Source organism: Engystomops pustulosus, chromosome 1 (genome assembly GCF_040894005.1).
Source record: "Engystomops pustulosus chromosome 1, aEngPut4.maternal, whole genome shotgun sequence".
Lineage (NCBI taxonomy): Eukaryota > Metazoa > Chordata > Amphibia > Anura > Leptodactylidae > Engystomops > Engystomops pustulosus.
Window position 1 is genome coordinate 296,978,659 of NC_092411.1, and position 12,839 is coordinate 296,991,497.

The 12,839-nt window shown below is 56.5% G+C and overlaps 1 protein-coding gene across 2 annotated transcripts in view; it reads left to right on the forward strand.

Moving 5' to 3' along the window:
• Positions 1–12,256: 12,256 nt before the first annotated feature.
• Positions 12,257–12,839, forward strand: part of FBXO41 (F-box protein 41) — a 56,780-nt gene continuing 56,197 nt past the window's right edge. Inside the window, exon 1 of one of the 2 annotated variants that reach the window (XM_072126419.1) lies at positions 12,257–12,482. The gene's annotated coding sequence lies outside the window, so the exon portion shown is untranslated. Of the gene's footprint in view, positions 12,483–12,529; positions 12,549–12,839 lie in introns of those variants that run through there. The other variant, XM_072126422.1, reaches the window with a different exon arrangement.

Consider the following 12,839-nt stretch of genomic DNA (forward strand, 5'->3'; position numbering starts at 1 on the left):
CAGAGATCTTGGTGAGATGGTAAAAAGATGAGAAAACAAAGTCTAAAGTTCCAGATGTTTTCATGACACGACTGTATCACCTTGTAACATGATGACTACACATATTTCTGGTGCAGTATATATATCAGCTACTGTTCTCTGTTATCAGCCATTGCTATCTCTGACTCTGGGCAGTGCCAGGATGATGATGAGGAGATGATATCCATCAGTCATTGCCTTGGTGTTAGACCTGTCCTGAGCGCTGCCCAGGGCTGTCACCCCATGTATTGATGGGATATGGACATTGAGAGCACAGGGGTCCGGTTATCCATTAACCCCACTGTAAGCCCCCCATATCCAGAGCAGCACTGGCAGCCATGTATTACAGGGAGATGGATGAGGCTGGTTATGTATTAACCATGTCACCCAGGTCTATGCCCAGGAGTGAGATGCTCTGCAGGAGCTGGTCCAAGGGCGCCATCTGCTGGAGTCTGCTGCAACTGGCACCCAATAAATCCTTCCATGCGGCTGTACAAGTGTGAATGGGGTGCTATAGCGTTATATATACATATGCATTGTAGATAGGTAGATATCTAGGGTCTGCCCTTACAGAGTAACTACCCCCCTGATTTATTTTAGTGGGTGATAAACAGTTTTTTTTTTTTTTTACTTTTGTCTGAAATGTTGCCCAAAAGTCTCAAATGTACCAGCGCCCTCTGGCCCACCCCTGCTCTGGAATAGAGGTTATTTGCAGGAAAATTGCAACTTTTCACAATTGTGCAAAAATGTGTCTATATATAGAGCATACACTGCTGCCCTCTGCTGGTTCAGTGTCTATATAGAGCATACACTGCTGCCCTCTGCTGGATCAGTGTCTATATAGAGCATACACTGCTGCCCTCTGCTGGATCAGTGTCTATATAGAGCATACACTGCTGCCCTCTGCTGGATCAGTGTCTATATAGAGCATGCACTGCTGCCCTCTGCTGGATCAGTGTCTATATAGAGCATACACTGCTGCCCTCTGCTGGATCAGTGTCTATATAGAGCATGCACTGCTGCCCTCTGCTGGATCAGTGTCTATATAGAGCATACACTGCTGCCCTCTGCTGGATCAGTGTCTATACAGAGCATACACTGCTGCCCTCTGCTGGATCAGTGTCTATATAGAGCATACACTGCTGCCCTCTGCTGGATCAGTGTCTATATAGAGCATACACTGCTGCCCTCTGCTGGATCAGTGTCTATATAGAGCACACACTGCTGCCCTCTGCTGGATCAGTGTCTATATAGAGCATACACTGCTGCCCTCTGCTGGATCAGTGTCTATATAGTGCATACACTGCTGCCCTCTGCTGGATCAGTGTCTATATAGAGCATGCACTGCTGCCCTCTGCTGGATCAGTGTCTACATAGAGCATGCACTGCTGCCCTCTGCTGGATCAGTGTCTACATAGAGCATGCACTGCTGCCCTCTGCTGGATCATTGTCTACATAGAGCATGCACTGCTGCCCTCTGCTGGATCAGTGTCTACATAGAGCATGCACTGCTGCCCTCTGCTGGATCAGTGTCTACATAGAGCATGCACTGCTGCCCTCTGCTGGATCAGTGTCTACATAGAGCATGCACTGCTGCCCTCTGCTGGATCAGTGTCTACATAGAGCATGCACTGCTGCCCTCTGCTGGATCAGTGTCTACATAGAGCATGCACTGCTGCCCTCTGCTGGTTCAGTGTCTATAAAGAGCAATGACTGCTGCCCTCTGCTGGATCAGTGTCTATACAGAGCATACACTGCTGCCCTCTGCTGGATCAGTGTCTATATAGAGCAGTGGTTCTCAACCTTTCTAATGCTGTGACCCCGCAATACAGTTCCTCATGCTGTGGTGACCCCAAACCATGCAGGTCGCTGTAAAAACACTGTAAAATTGCGGCTCCAATGGCTTTAGGCGACCCCCGGTTTTGGTCGTTTGACCCCAGCTGGGGTCCCGACCCACAGGTTGAGAACCACTGATATAGAGCATACACTGCTGCCCTCTGCTGGATCAGTGTCTATATAGAGCATACACTGCTGCCCTCTGCTGGATCATTGTCTACATAGAGTATACACTGCTGCCCTCTGCTGGATCATTGTCTACATAGAGCATACACTGCTGCCCTCTGCTGGATCAGTGTCTACATAGAGCAGTGATGGCTAACCTATGGCACTGGTGCCAGAGGTGGCACTCGGAGCCCTTTCTGTGGGCACTCAGGCCATCACCAGAGATGACTCCAGGTATCTTCCTGCAGTCCCAGACAGCCCAGGACTTGCAGTGCACTGAGCTATTTTAAAGTGACAGCGCTACCTGGGACTATTTTCTGCTTTATTGGTGTCCTCAGGTGCCGGTATCAATGAAAACTGTGACAGAGCAGGGAGTATAAATCACAAATTACATTTCTGTGTTGGCACTTTGCGATAAATAAGCGGGTCATTGTTACAGTTTGGGCACTCGGTCTCTAAAAGGTTCGCCATCACTGACATAGAGCATGCACTGCTGCCCTCTGCTGGATCAGTGTCTACATAGAGCATGCACTGCTGCCCTCTGCTGGATCAGTGTCTATATAGAGCATACACTGCTGCCCTCTGCTGGATCAGTGTCTACATAGAGCATACACTGCTGCCCTCTGCTGGATCAGTGTCTATATAGAGCATACACTGCTGCCCTCTGCTGGATCAGTGTCTATATAGAGCATACACTGCTGCCCTCTGCTGGATCAGTGTCTACATAGAGCATACACTGCTGCCCTCTGCTGGATCAGTGTCTATACAGAGCATACACTGCTGCCCTCTGCTGGATCAGTGTCTACATAGAGCATGCACTGCTGCCCTCTGCTGGTTCAGTGTCTATATAGAGCAATGACTGCTGCCCTCTGCTGGATCAGTGTCTATATAGAGCAATAACTGCTGCCCTCTGCTGGATCAGTGTCTATATAGAGCATACACTGCTGCCCTCTGCTGGTTCAGTGTCTATATAGAGCATACACTGCTGCCCTCCGGTGGATCAGTGTCTATATAGAGCATACACTGCTGCCCTCTGCTGGATCAGTGTCTATATAGAGCATACACTGCTGCCCTCTGCTGGATCAGTGTCTATATAGAGCATACACTGCTGCCCTCTGCTGGATCAGTGTCTATATAGAGCATGCACTGCTGCCCTCTGCTGGATCAGTGTCTACATAGAGCATGCACTGCTGCCCTCTGCTGGATCAGTGTCTACATAGAGCATGCACTGCTGCCCTCTGCTGGTTCAGTGTCTATATAGCGCATATACTGCTGCCCTCTGCTGGTTCAGTGTCTATATAGAGCATACACTGCTGCCCTCCGCTGGATCAGTGTCTATATAGAGCATACACTGCTGCCCTCTGCTGGTTCAGGGTCTATATAGCGCATACACTGCTGCCCTCTGCTGGTTCAGTGTCTACACTCACCGGCCACTTTATTAGGTACACCTGTCCAACTGCTCGTTAACACTTAATTTCTAATCAGCCAATCACATTGCGGCAACTCAGTGCATTTAGGCATGTAGACATGGTCAAGACAATCTCCTGCAGTTCACACCGAGCATCAGTATGGGGAAGAAAGGTGATTTGTGGCCTGTGAACGTGGCATGGTTGTTGGTGCCAGAAGGGCTGGTCTGAGTATTTAAGAAACTGCTGATCTACTGGGATTTTCACGCACAACCATCTCTAGGGTTTACAGAGAATGGTCCTAAAAAGAAAAAACATCCAGTGAGCGGCAGTTCTGTGGGCGGAAAAGCCTTGTTGATGCCAGAGGTCAGAGGAGAATGGGCAGACTGGTTCAAGCTGATAGAAAGGCAACAGTGACTCAAATCGCCACCCGTTACAACCAAGGTAAGCAGAAGAGCATCTCTGAACGCACAGTACGTCCAACTTTGAGGCAGATGGGCTACAGCAGCAGAAGACCACACCGGGTGCCACTCCTTTCAGCTAAGAACAGGAAACTGAGGCTGGTGGTGTCATGGTGTGGGGAATATTTTCTTGGCACTCTTTGGGCCCCTTGGTACAACACCACAGCCTACCTGAGTATTGTTGCTGCCCATGTCCATCCCTTTATGAGCACAATGTACCCTGTAACATCTGATGGCTACTTTCAGCAGGATAATGCGCCATGTCATAAAGCTGGAATCATCTCAGACTGGTTTCTTGAACATGACAATGAGGTCACTGGACACAAATGGCCTCCACAGTCACCAGATCTCAATCCAATAGAGCATCTTTGGGATGTGGTGGAACGGGAGATTCGCATCATGGATGTGCAGCCGACAAATCTGCGGCAACTGTGTGATGCCATCATGTCAATATGGAGCAAAATCTCTGAGGAGCTTCCAGCACCTTGTTGTATCTATGCCACGAAGAATTGAGGCAGTTCTGAAGGCAAAAGGGGGTCCAACCCGTTACTAGCATAAAGTGGCCGGTGAGTGTATATAGAGCATATACTGCTGCCCTCTGCTGCTTCAATGTCTATATAGAGCATATACTGCTGCCCTCTGCTGGTTCAGTGTCTATATAGAGCAGTGGTGGCAAACCTATGGCACAGGTGCCAGAGGTGGCACTCAGAGCCATCTCTATGGGCACCCTTGCCGTCACCCAAGGGCAGTGTTTGTCAGACAGGACTTAAGGCCTCTTGCATCCCAGGATCAGTAACTATATATTAATAACTATATATTGCATGCAATGTACTGGAAAGCTGGAAAAAAATTCCAACTGCAGTGAAATTTACAAAAAAATTGGCATTTTCTTGTGGGCTGTGTTTTTAGGGGTATCATCTGTGCTCCAAACAACACATTGGGGCACATATACTTACCATTCCCTGCACATTTGCAGGGCAAATAGGGCAGCTAGGGCAGCATCTCCAGGCTAAGCAGTTTGGAGATGTGGACGTTGAGGGCTTGGGCGTGTGGGTGGGTTGCACTATACTTCCTCTTGCGCTCCAGCGTCTGGGGTATGGAGAGCTGAACGCTGGTGGATGCTGTGGAGGATCGTGGAGGTGACGATGGGGTTTTTGTGCCAGGGTCCTGGGCAGGGGGCTGACTAGCAGATGACACAGGGGAAGGAGCAGTGGTGTGCCCGGCCGGAGGTGAACGGGCTTGGTGCCATTGAGTGGGGTGTTTAGCATTCATATGCCTGCGCATACTGGTGGTAGTTAAGCTAGTAGTGGTGGAACCCCTGCTGATCCTGGTTTGGCACAGGTTGCACACCACAGTCCGTCGGTCTTCCGGTGTTTCTTTAAAGAACCTCCAGACTTCTGAAAATCTAGCCCTCGCCAGGGGAGCTTCACTACATGAAACATTTGGCGCTGATGCACCAGCTCTGGCCCTGCCTCTCCGTCTGGCCCCACCACTGCCTCTTCCAACCTGTTCTGGTCGAGGACTCTCCTCCGTCTCAGAAGCACTGTGTTCACCCGGCCTCTCAACCCAGCTTGGGTCTGTCACCTCATCATCCTCCGATCCCTCAGTCTGCTCCCCCCTCGGACTTCCTGCCCTGACAACAACTTCCCCACTGTCTGACAACTGTGTCTCCTCATCGTCCGACACCTCTTTACACACTTCTTCCACTACGTCAAGAAGGTCATCATCACCCACAGACTGCGACTGGTGGAAAACCTGGGCATCGGAAAATAGCTCAGCAGCAACCGGACAAGTAGTTTGTGACTGTGGGAAGGGTCCAGAAAACAGTTCCTCAGAGTATGCCGGTTCAAATGCCAAATTTTCCTGGGAGGGGGCAGACTGGGGGGGAGGAGGCTGAGGTGCAGGAGCTGGAGGAGTGCCGATTTCGGTGACGTGGGTGGACTGCGTGGAAGACTGACTGGTGGACAAATTGCTCGAAGCATTGTCGGCAATCCACGACATCACCTGTTCGCACTGTTCTGGCCTCAACAGTGCTCTACCACGAGTCCCAGTAACTTCAGACATGAACCTAGGGAGTGTAGCTCTGCGGCGTTCCCCTGCTCCCTCATCAGCAGGTGGTGTCTCACCCCGCCCAGGACCACGGCCTCTGACCCCTGCAGTAGTTGGACGCCCACGTCCCCGCCCTCGTCCTCTACCCCTAGCCCTACCCCTAGGGTTCAACATTTTCAAAATTAAAGTGTAAACTGTAAATTTTTTTTGCGTTTTTTTTTTAACAAAACAATCACACAGCAACAACAGAAGATTATGATTGCTATGGCTAGTTTCTAACCTACACTGACAGCACACACCTGGATTTTGTGCTGTGCCTGTGATGACTTTCAGTTTTGAATTAGGCACAGTCTGCCGATTTTTTTTTTTTTTTCAATCAAACCCCTAATAAATTGTCCCACTTAGGTGTTTGAGGTGGATATGTGTGTCACTAAGAGCTAAACACAACGGTAGCAAGTCCCCCTGCAAATTCCTCACAATATGGTACTAGCTGCACTACTAGTGCCAGCAAGCCCAGCCACAAGCAAACAAAAAAAATATTCTAGCCCTAAGAAGGGCTGTTGGGTTCTTGTAGAATCACTCCTGCCTAACAGTAAGCTAATAGAACATCCTAACGCTATCCCTGACCAGCAGCAGCTCTCTCCCTAGCGGCATCCAGACACAGAATGATCCGAGCAGCGCGGGCAGGGGCTAGTCTATTCCAGGGTCACCTGATCTGGCCAGCCAACCACTGCTATCGACGTGTAAGGGTACCACGTCATGCTGGGTGGAGTGCAGAGTCTCCTGGCTTGTGATTGGCTCTGTTTCTGGCCGCCAAAAATCACAACGGCGGGAGCTGCCATTTTCTCGAGCGGGCGAAATACTCGTCCGAGCAACGAGCAGTTTCGAGTACGCTAATGCTCGAATGAGCATCAAGCTCGGACGAGTGTGTTCGCTCATCTCTAGTCTGTTTCTATCCCGGGCAACCATGAAATTGCTTCAGGTGTGGTGAGATCAGTCACGTGGCCAAAATATGTGCAGTGGTGAAGTGTATCCTGTGTGGGGAGGTCGGCCATCTCAGTGAATTGTGAGATGGTTAGATGTAACCTCTGTGGAGAGATTGGGCACCCACACAAGGATTGCCCGGTGGCCTGGCACAACATCGCCGGGGACTTCTCAGATGATGAGATGCAGGAGCGGACGCCTTTGAGGAGGAGGCCCTGGTGTCAGGTCTAATACTGACAAGGTGGGAGGTACAACAGGGGTCAGCTGCTACAGTACCAGAGTCTGAGCTGCTCAGGGGAGCGCTGAGTGTCTCAGGTAACCACCTCTGTAACACCTGCTGAATACGAGGAGGCTAAGAAGAATAAGAAAAAAGATAAATGCTCCTGTAAGCCTGAGGAGCAGTGCAGTGCAGAGCCTAAGCCAGGGGTGATGTAGGGTCATGGTCCTATCTAACCGTTATAATGTTTTGTCAGGTAGAGATTATGAGTGTGAGCTGGAATGTATTGCAGTGCTGGGGGTGCTGTGTACAGGGCTGGGGGTGCTGTGTGAAGGGCTGCAGTGCTGGGGATGCTGTGTACAGTGCTGGGGGTGCTGTGTGCAAGGCTGCAGTGCTGGGGGTGCTGTGTGCAAGGCTGCAGTGCTGGGGGTGCTGTGTGCAAGGCTGCAGTGCTGGGGGTGCTGTGTACAGTGCTGGGGGTGCTGTGTGCAAGGCTGCAGTGCTGGGGGTGCTGTGTGCAGGGCTGCAGGGCTGGGGGTGCTGTGTGCAAGGCTGTGTGAAGGGCTGCATTGCTGGGGGTGCTGTGTACAGTGCTGGGGGTGCTGTGTGCAAGGCTGCAGTGCTGCGGGTGCTGTGTGCAGGGCTGCAGTGCTGGGGGTGCTGTGTGCAAGGCTGCAGTGCTGGGGGTGCTGTGTGCAGGGCTGCAGTGCTGGGGGTGCTGTGTGCAAGGCTGCAGTGCTGGGGGTGCTGTGTGCAAGGCTGCAGTGCTGGGGGTGCTGTGTACAGTGCTGGGGGTGCTGTGTGCAAGGCTGCAGTGCTGGGGGTGCTGTGTGCAGGGCTGCAGTGCTGGGGGTGCTGTGTGCAGGGCTGCAGTGCTGGGGGTGCTGTGTGCAAGGCTGCAGTGCTGGGGGTGCTGTGTGCAGGGCTGCAGTGCTGGGGGTGCTGTGTGCAGGGCTGCAGTGCTGGGGGTGCTGTGTGCAGGGCTGCAGTGCTGGGGGTGCTGTGTGCAGGGCTGCAGTGCTGGGGGTGCTGTGTGCAGGGCTGCAGTGCTGGGGTCGCTAGGTTCAGGGTTTCAGTACTGGGGGTGCTGTGTGCAGTGCTGGGGGTGCTGTGTGTAGGGGTGCTGTGTGAAGTGCTGGGGGTGCTGTGTGCAGGGTTGCAGTGCTCGGGATGCTGTGCGCAGGGTGCAGTGTTGTGTGCAGGGGTGCTGTGTGCAGTGCTGTGCAGTGTTGCAGTGCTCAGGGTGCTGTGCTGTGTGCAGGGGTGTTGTGTGCAGGGTTGCAGTGCTCAGGGTGCTGTTGTGTGTGCAGTGCTCAGGGTGCCGTGTGTAGTGCTAGGGTGCTGTGTTGTGTGCAGGGGTAGTGCGTGCAGTGCTGGGGTGCTGTGTGCAGTGCTGGGGGTGCTATGTAAAGGGTGCAGTGCTCGGGGTGCTGTGTAAAGGGTGCAGTGCACGGGGTGCTGTGTAAAGGGTTTCAGAGCTGGGGGTGCAGTGCTCAGGGTGCTGTGTAAAGGGTGCAGTGCTCGGGGTGCTGTGTAAAGGGTGCAGTGCTCAGTGTGCTGTGTAAAGGGTGCTGTGTGCAGTGCTGGGGTGCAGGGCTGGGAGTCCAGTGCTGGAGTGTTGTATGCAGGGTGCAGTATGCAGGGTGCAGGGCTGGGGGTGCGGTGTGCAGGGTACAGTGCTCGGGGTGCTGTGTGCAGGGCTCGGGGTGCTGTGTGCAGGGTGCTGTGTGCAGTGCTTGGGGTGTTGTGCTGTGTGCAGGGGTAGTGTGTGCAGTGCTGCGGGTGCTGTGTGCAGTGCTCTGGGTGTTGTGTGCAGGCGTGCTGTGCTGTGTGCAGGGGTAGTGCGTGCAGTGCGCGGGGTGCTGTGTGCAGTGCTGGGGGTGCTGTGTGCAGGGGTAGTGCGTGCAGTGCTCGGGGTGCTGTGTGCAGGCTGCAGTGCTGGGGTGCAGGGCTGGGAGTGCAGTGCTGGGGTGTTGTATGCAGGGTGCAGTATGCAGGGTGCAGGGCTGGGGGTGCGATGTGCAGGGTACAGTGCTCGGGGTGCTGTGTGCAGTGCTCGGGGTGCTGTGTGCAGGGTGCTGTGTGCAGTGCTCGGGGTGCTGTGTGCAGGGTGCTGTGTGCAGTGCTCGGGGTGCTGTGTGCAGTGCTTGGGGTTCTGTGCTTGGGGTGCTGTGCTATGTGCAGGGGTAGTGCGTGCAGTGCTCGGGGTGCTGTGTGCAGGCTGCAGTGCTCGGGGTGCTGTGTGCAGTGCTCGGGGTGCTGTGTGCAGTGCTGGGGGTGCTGTGTGCAGGGGTAGTGCGTGCAGTGCTCGGGGTGCTGTGTGCAGTGCTCGGGGTGCTGTGTGCAGGGGTAGTGCGTGCAGTGCTGGGGGTGCTGTGTGCAGGGGTAGTGCGTGCAGTGCTCGGGGTGCTGTGTGCAGTGCTCGGGGTGCTGTGTGCAGGGGTGCTGTGTGCAGGGGTGCTGTGTGCAGTGCTGGGGGTGCTGTGTGCAGGGGTAGTGCGTGCAGTGCTCGGGGTGCTGTGTGCAGTGCTCGGGGTGCTGTGTGCAGGGGTGCTGTGTGCAGTGCTGGGGGTGCTGTGTGCAGGGGTAGTGCGTGCAGTGCTCGGGGTGCTGTGTGCAGTGCTCGGGGTGCTGTGTGCAGGGGTGCTGTGTGCAGTGCTGGGGGTGCTGTGTGCAGGGTGCTGTGTGCAGTGCTCGGGGTGCTGTGTGCAGGGGTGCTGTGCTGTGTGCAGGAGTAGTGTGTGCAGTGCTCGGGGTGCTGTGTGCAGTGCTCGGGGTGCTGTGCTGTGTGCAGGGGTAGTGCGTGCAGTGCTCGGGGTGCTGTGTGCAGGGGTGCTGTGCTGTGTGCAGGGGTAGTGCGTGCAGTGCTCGGGGTGCTGTGCTGTGTGCAGGGGTAGTGCGTGCAGTGCTCGGGGTGCTGTGCTGTGTGCAGGGGTAGTGCGTGCAGTGCTCGGGGTGCTGTGTGCAGTGCTCGGGGTGCTGTGTGCAGGCTGCAGTGCTCGGGGTGCTGTGTGCAGGGGTAGTGCGTGCAGTGCTCGGGGTGCTGTGTGCAGTGCTCGAGGTGCTGTGTGCAGGGGTAGTGCGTGCAGTGCTCGGGGTGCTGTGTGCAGTGCTCGAGGTGCTGTGTGCAGGGGTAGTGCGTGCAGTGCTCGGGGTGCTGTGTGCAGGGGTGCTGTGTGCAGTGCTGGGGGTGCTGTGTGCAGTGCTCGGGGTGCTGTGTGCAGTGCGGGGGGTGCTGTGTGCAGGGGTAGTGCGTGCAGTGCTCGGGGTGCTGTGTGCAGTGCTCGGGGTGCTGTGTGCAGGGGTGCTGTGTGCAGGGGTAGTGCGTGCAGTGCTCGGGGTGCTGTGTGCAGTGCTCGGGGTGCTGTGTGCAGGGGTGCTGTGTGCAGTGCTGGGGGTGCTGTGTGCAGGGTGCTGTGTGCAGTGCTCGGGGTGCTGTGTGCAGGGGTGCTGTGCTGTGTGCAGGGGTAGTGTGTGCAGTGCTCGGGGTGCTGTGTGCAGTGCTGGGGGTGCTGTGCTGTGTGCAGGGGTAGTGCGTGCAGTGCTCGGGGTGCTGTGTGCAGGGGTGCTGTGCTGTGTGCAGGGGTAGTGCGTGCAGTGCTCGGGGTGCTGTGTGCAGGCTGCAGTGCTCGGGGTGCTGTGTGCAGTGCTCGGGGTGCTGTGTGCAGTGCTGGGGGTGCTGTGTGCAGGGGTAGTGCGTGTAGTGCTCGGGGTGCTGTGTGCAGTGCTCGGGGTGCTGTGTGCAGGGGTAGTGCGTGCAGTGCTCGGGGTGCTGTGTGCAGGGGTAGTGCGTGCAGTGCTCGGGGTGCTGTGTGCAGTGCTCGGGGTGCTGTGTGCAGGGGTGCTGTGTGCAGTGCTGGGGGTGCTGTGTGCAGTGCTCGGGGTGCTGTGTGCAGTGCTCGGGGTGCTGTGTGCAGGGGTAGTGCGTGCAGTGCTCGGGGTGCTGTGTGCAGTGCTCGGGGTGCTGTGTGCAGGGGTGCTGTGTGCAGTGCTGGGGGTGCTGTGTGCAGGGGTAGTGCGTGCAGTGCTCGGGGTGCTGTGTGCAGGGGTGCTGTGTGCAGTGCTGGGGGTGCTGTGTGCAGGGTGCTGTGTGCAGTGCTCGGGGTGCTGTGTGCAGGGGTGCTGTGCTGTGTGCAGGGGTAGTGTGTGCAGTGCTCGGAGTGCTGTGTGCAGTGCTGGGGGTGCTGTGCTGTGTGCAGGGGTAGTGCGTGCAGTGCTCGGGGTGCTGTGTGCAGGGGTGCTGTGCTGTGTGCAGGGGTAGTGCGTGCAGTGCTCGGGGTGCTGTGCTGTGTGCAGGGGTAGTGCGTGCAGTGCTCGGGGTGCTGTGCTGTGTGCAGGGGTAGTGCGTGCAGTGCTCGGGGTGCTGTGTACAGTGCTCGGGGTGCTGTGTGCAGGCTGCAGTGCTCGGAGTGCTGTGTGCAGGGGTGCTGTGTGCAGTGCTGGGGGTGCTGTGTGCAGGGGTAGTGCGTGCAGTGCTCGGGGTGCTGTGTGCAGGGGTAGTGCATGCAGTGCTCGGGCTGTTGTGTGCAGTGCTCGGGGTGCTGTGTGCAGTGCTGGGGGTGCTGTGCTGTGTGCAGGGGTAGTGCGTGCAGTGCTCGGGGTGCTGTGTGCAGGGGTGCTGTGCTGTGTGCAGGGGTAGTGCGTGCAGTGCTCGGGGTGCTGTGCTGTGTGCAGGGGTAGTGCGTGCAGTGCTCGGGGTGCTGTGTACAGTGCTCGGGGTGCTGTGTGCAGGCTGCAGTGCTCGGGGTGCTGTGTGCAGGGGTGCTGTGTGCAGTGCTGGGGGTGCTGTGTGCAGGGGTAGTGCGTGCAGTGCTCGGGGTGCTGTGTGCAGGGGTGCTGTGTGCAGTGCTGGGGGTGCTGTGTGCAGGGGTAGTGCGTGCAGTGCTCGGGGTGCTGTGTGCAGGGGTAGTGCATGCAGTGCTCGGGCTGTTGTGTGCAGTGCTCGGGGTGCTGTGTGCAGTGCTGGGGGTGCTGTGCTGTGTGCAGGGGTAGTGCGTGCAGTGCTCGGGGTGCTGTGTGCAGTGGTGCTGTGCTGTGTGCAGTGGTGCTGTGTGCAGGGTGCACTCCATCCCCTCTGTGCTGTGATGTGACTCCGGGCAGAGGATGATGCTGCTCGGTGCCCGCCTCTCCCTCCCCCGTGTGCGGCTCCTCTCATTGGCCGCCGGTGCCCGGGCTGCTGATGCTGCGGCTGTGAGGTGCGGGGCTGCGGCGGAGGACGCGGGCGGCTCTTTACACCCGGTGCCTTAGTGTGCGGCGCATCAGGGAGCGCCGGAGCCCGGGACTGGCGGAGACACTGCGGCGGCTGCGGGAGGAGGAGGAGCCAAACACCGGGAGCAGCGGCACAAGGTGAGCGGCCGGGCCTGCGGCACCGGGGATACAGCACCGGGGACAGCACCAGGGATACAGCACCGGGTACATAGCACCGGGGATACAGCACCGGGTACATAGCACCGGGGATACAGCACCAGGGACAGCACCAGGGATATAGCACCAGGGATACAGCACCGGGGACATAGCACCGGGGACAGCACCAGGGATATAGCACCGGGGACAGCATCCACCACCTGCACAGGGGGCAGCACCCACCCCCTGTACACGGGGGGAACTGCCATCTACATCACCGGGGGCACCTGTACACGGGGGGCACTGCCATCTACATCACCGGGGGCACCTGTACACGGGGGGCACTGCCATCTACATCAC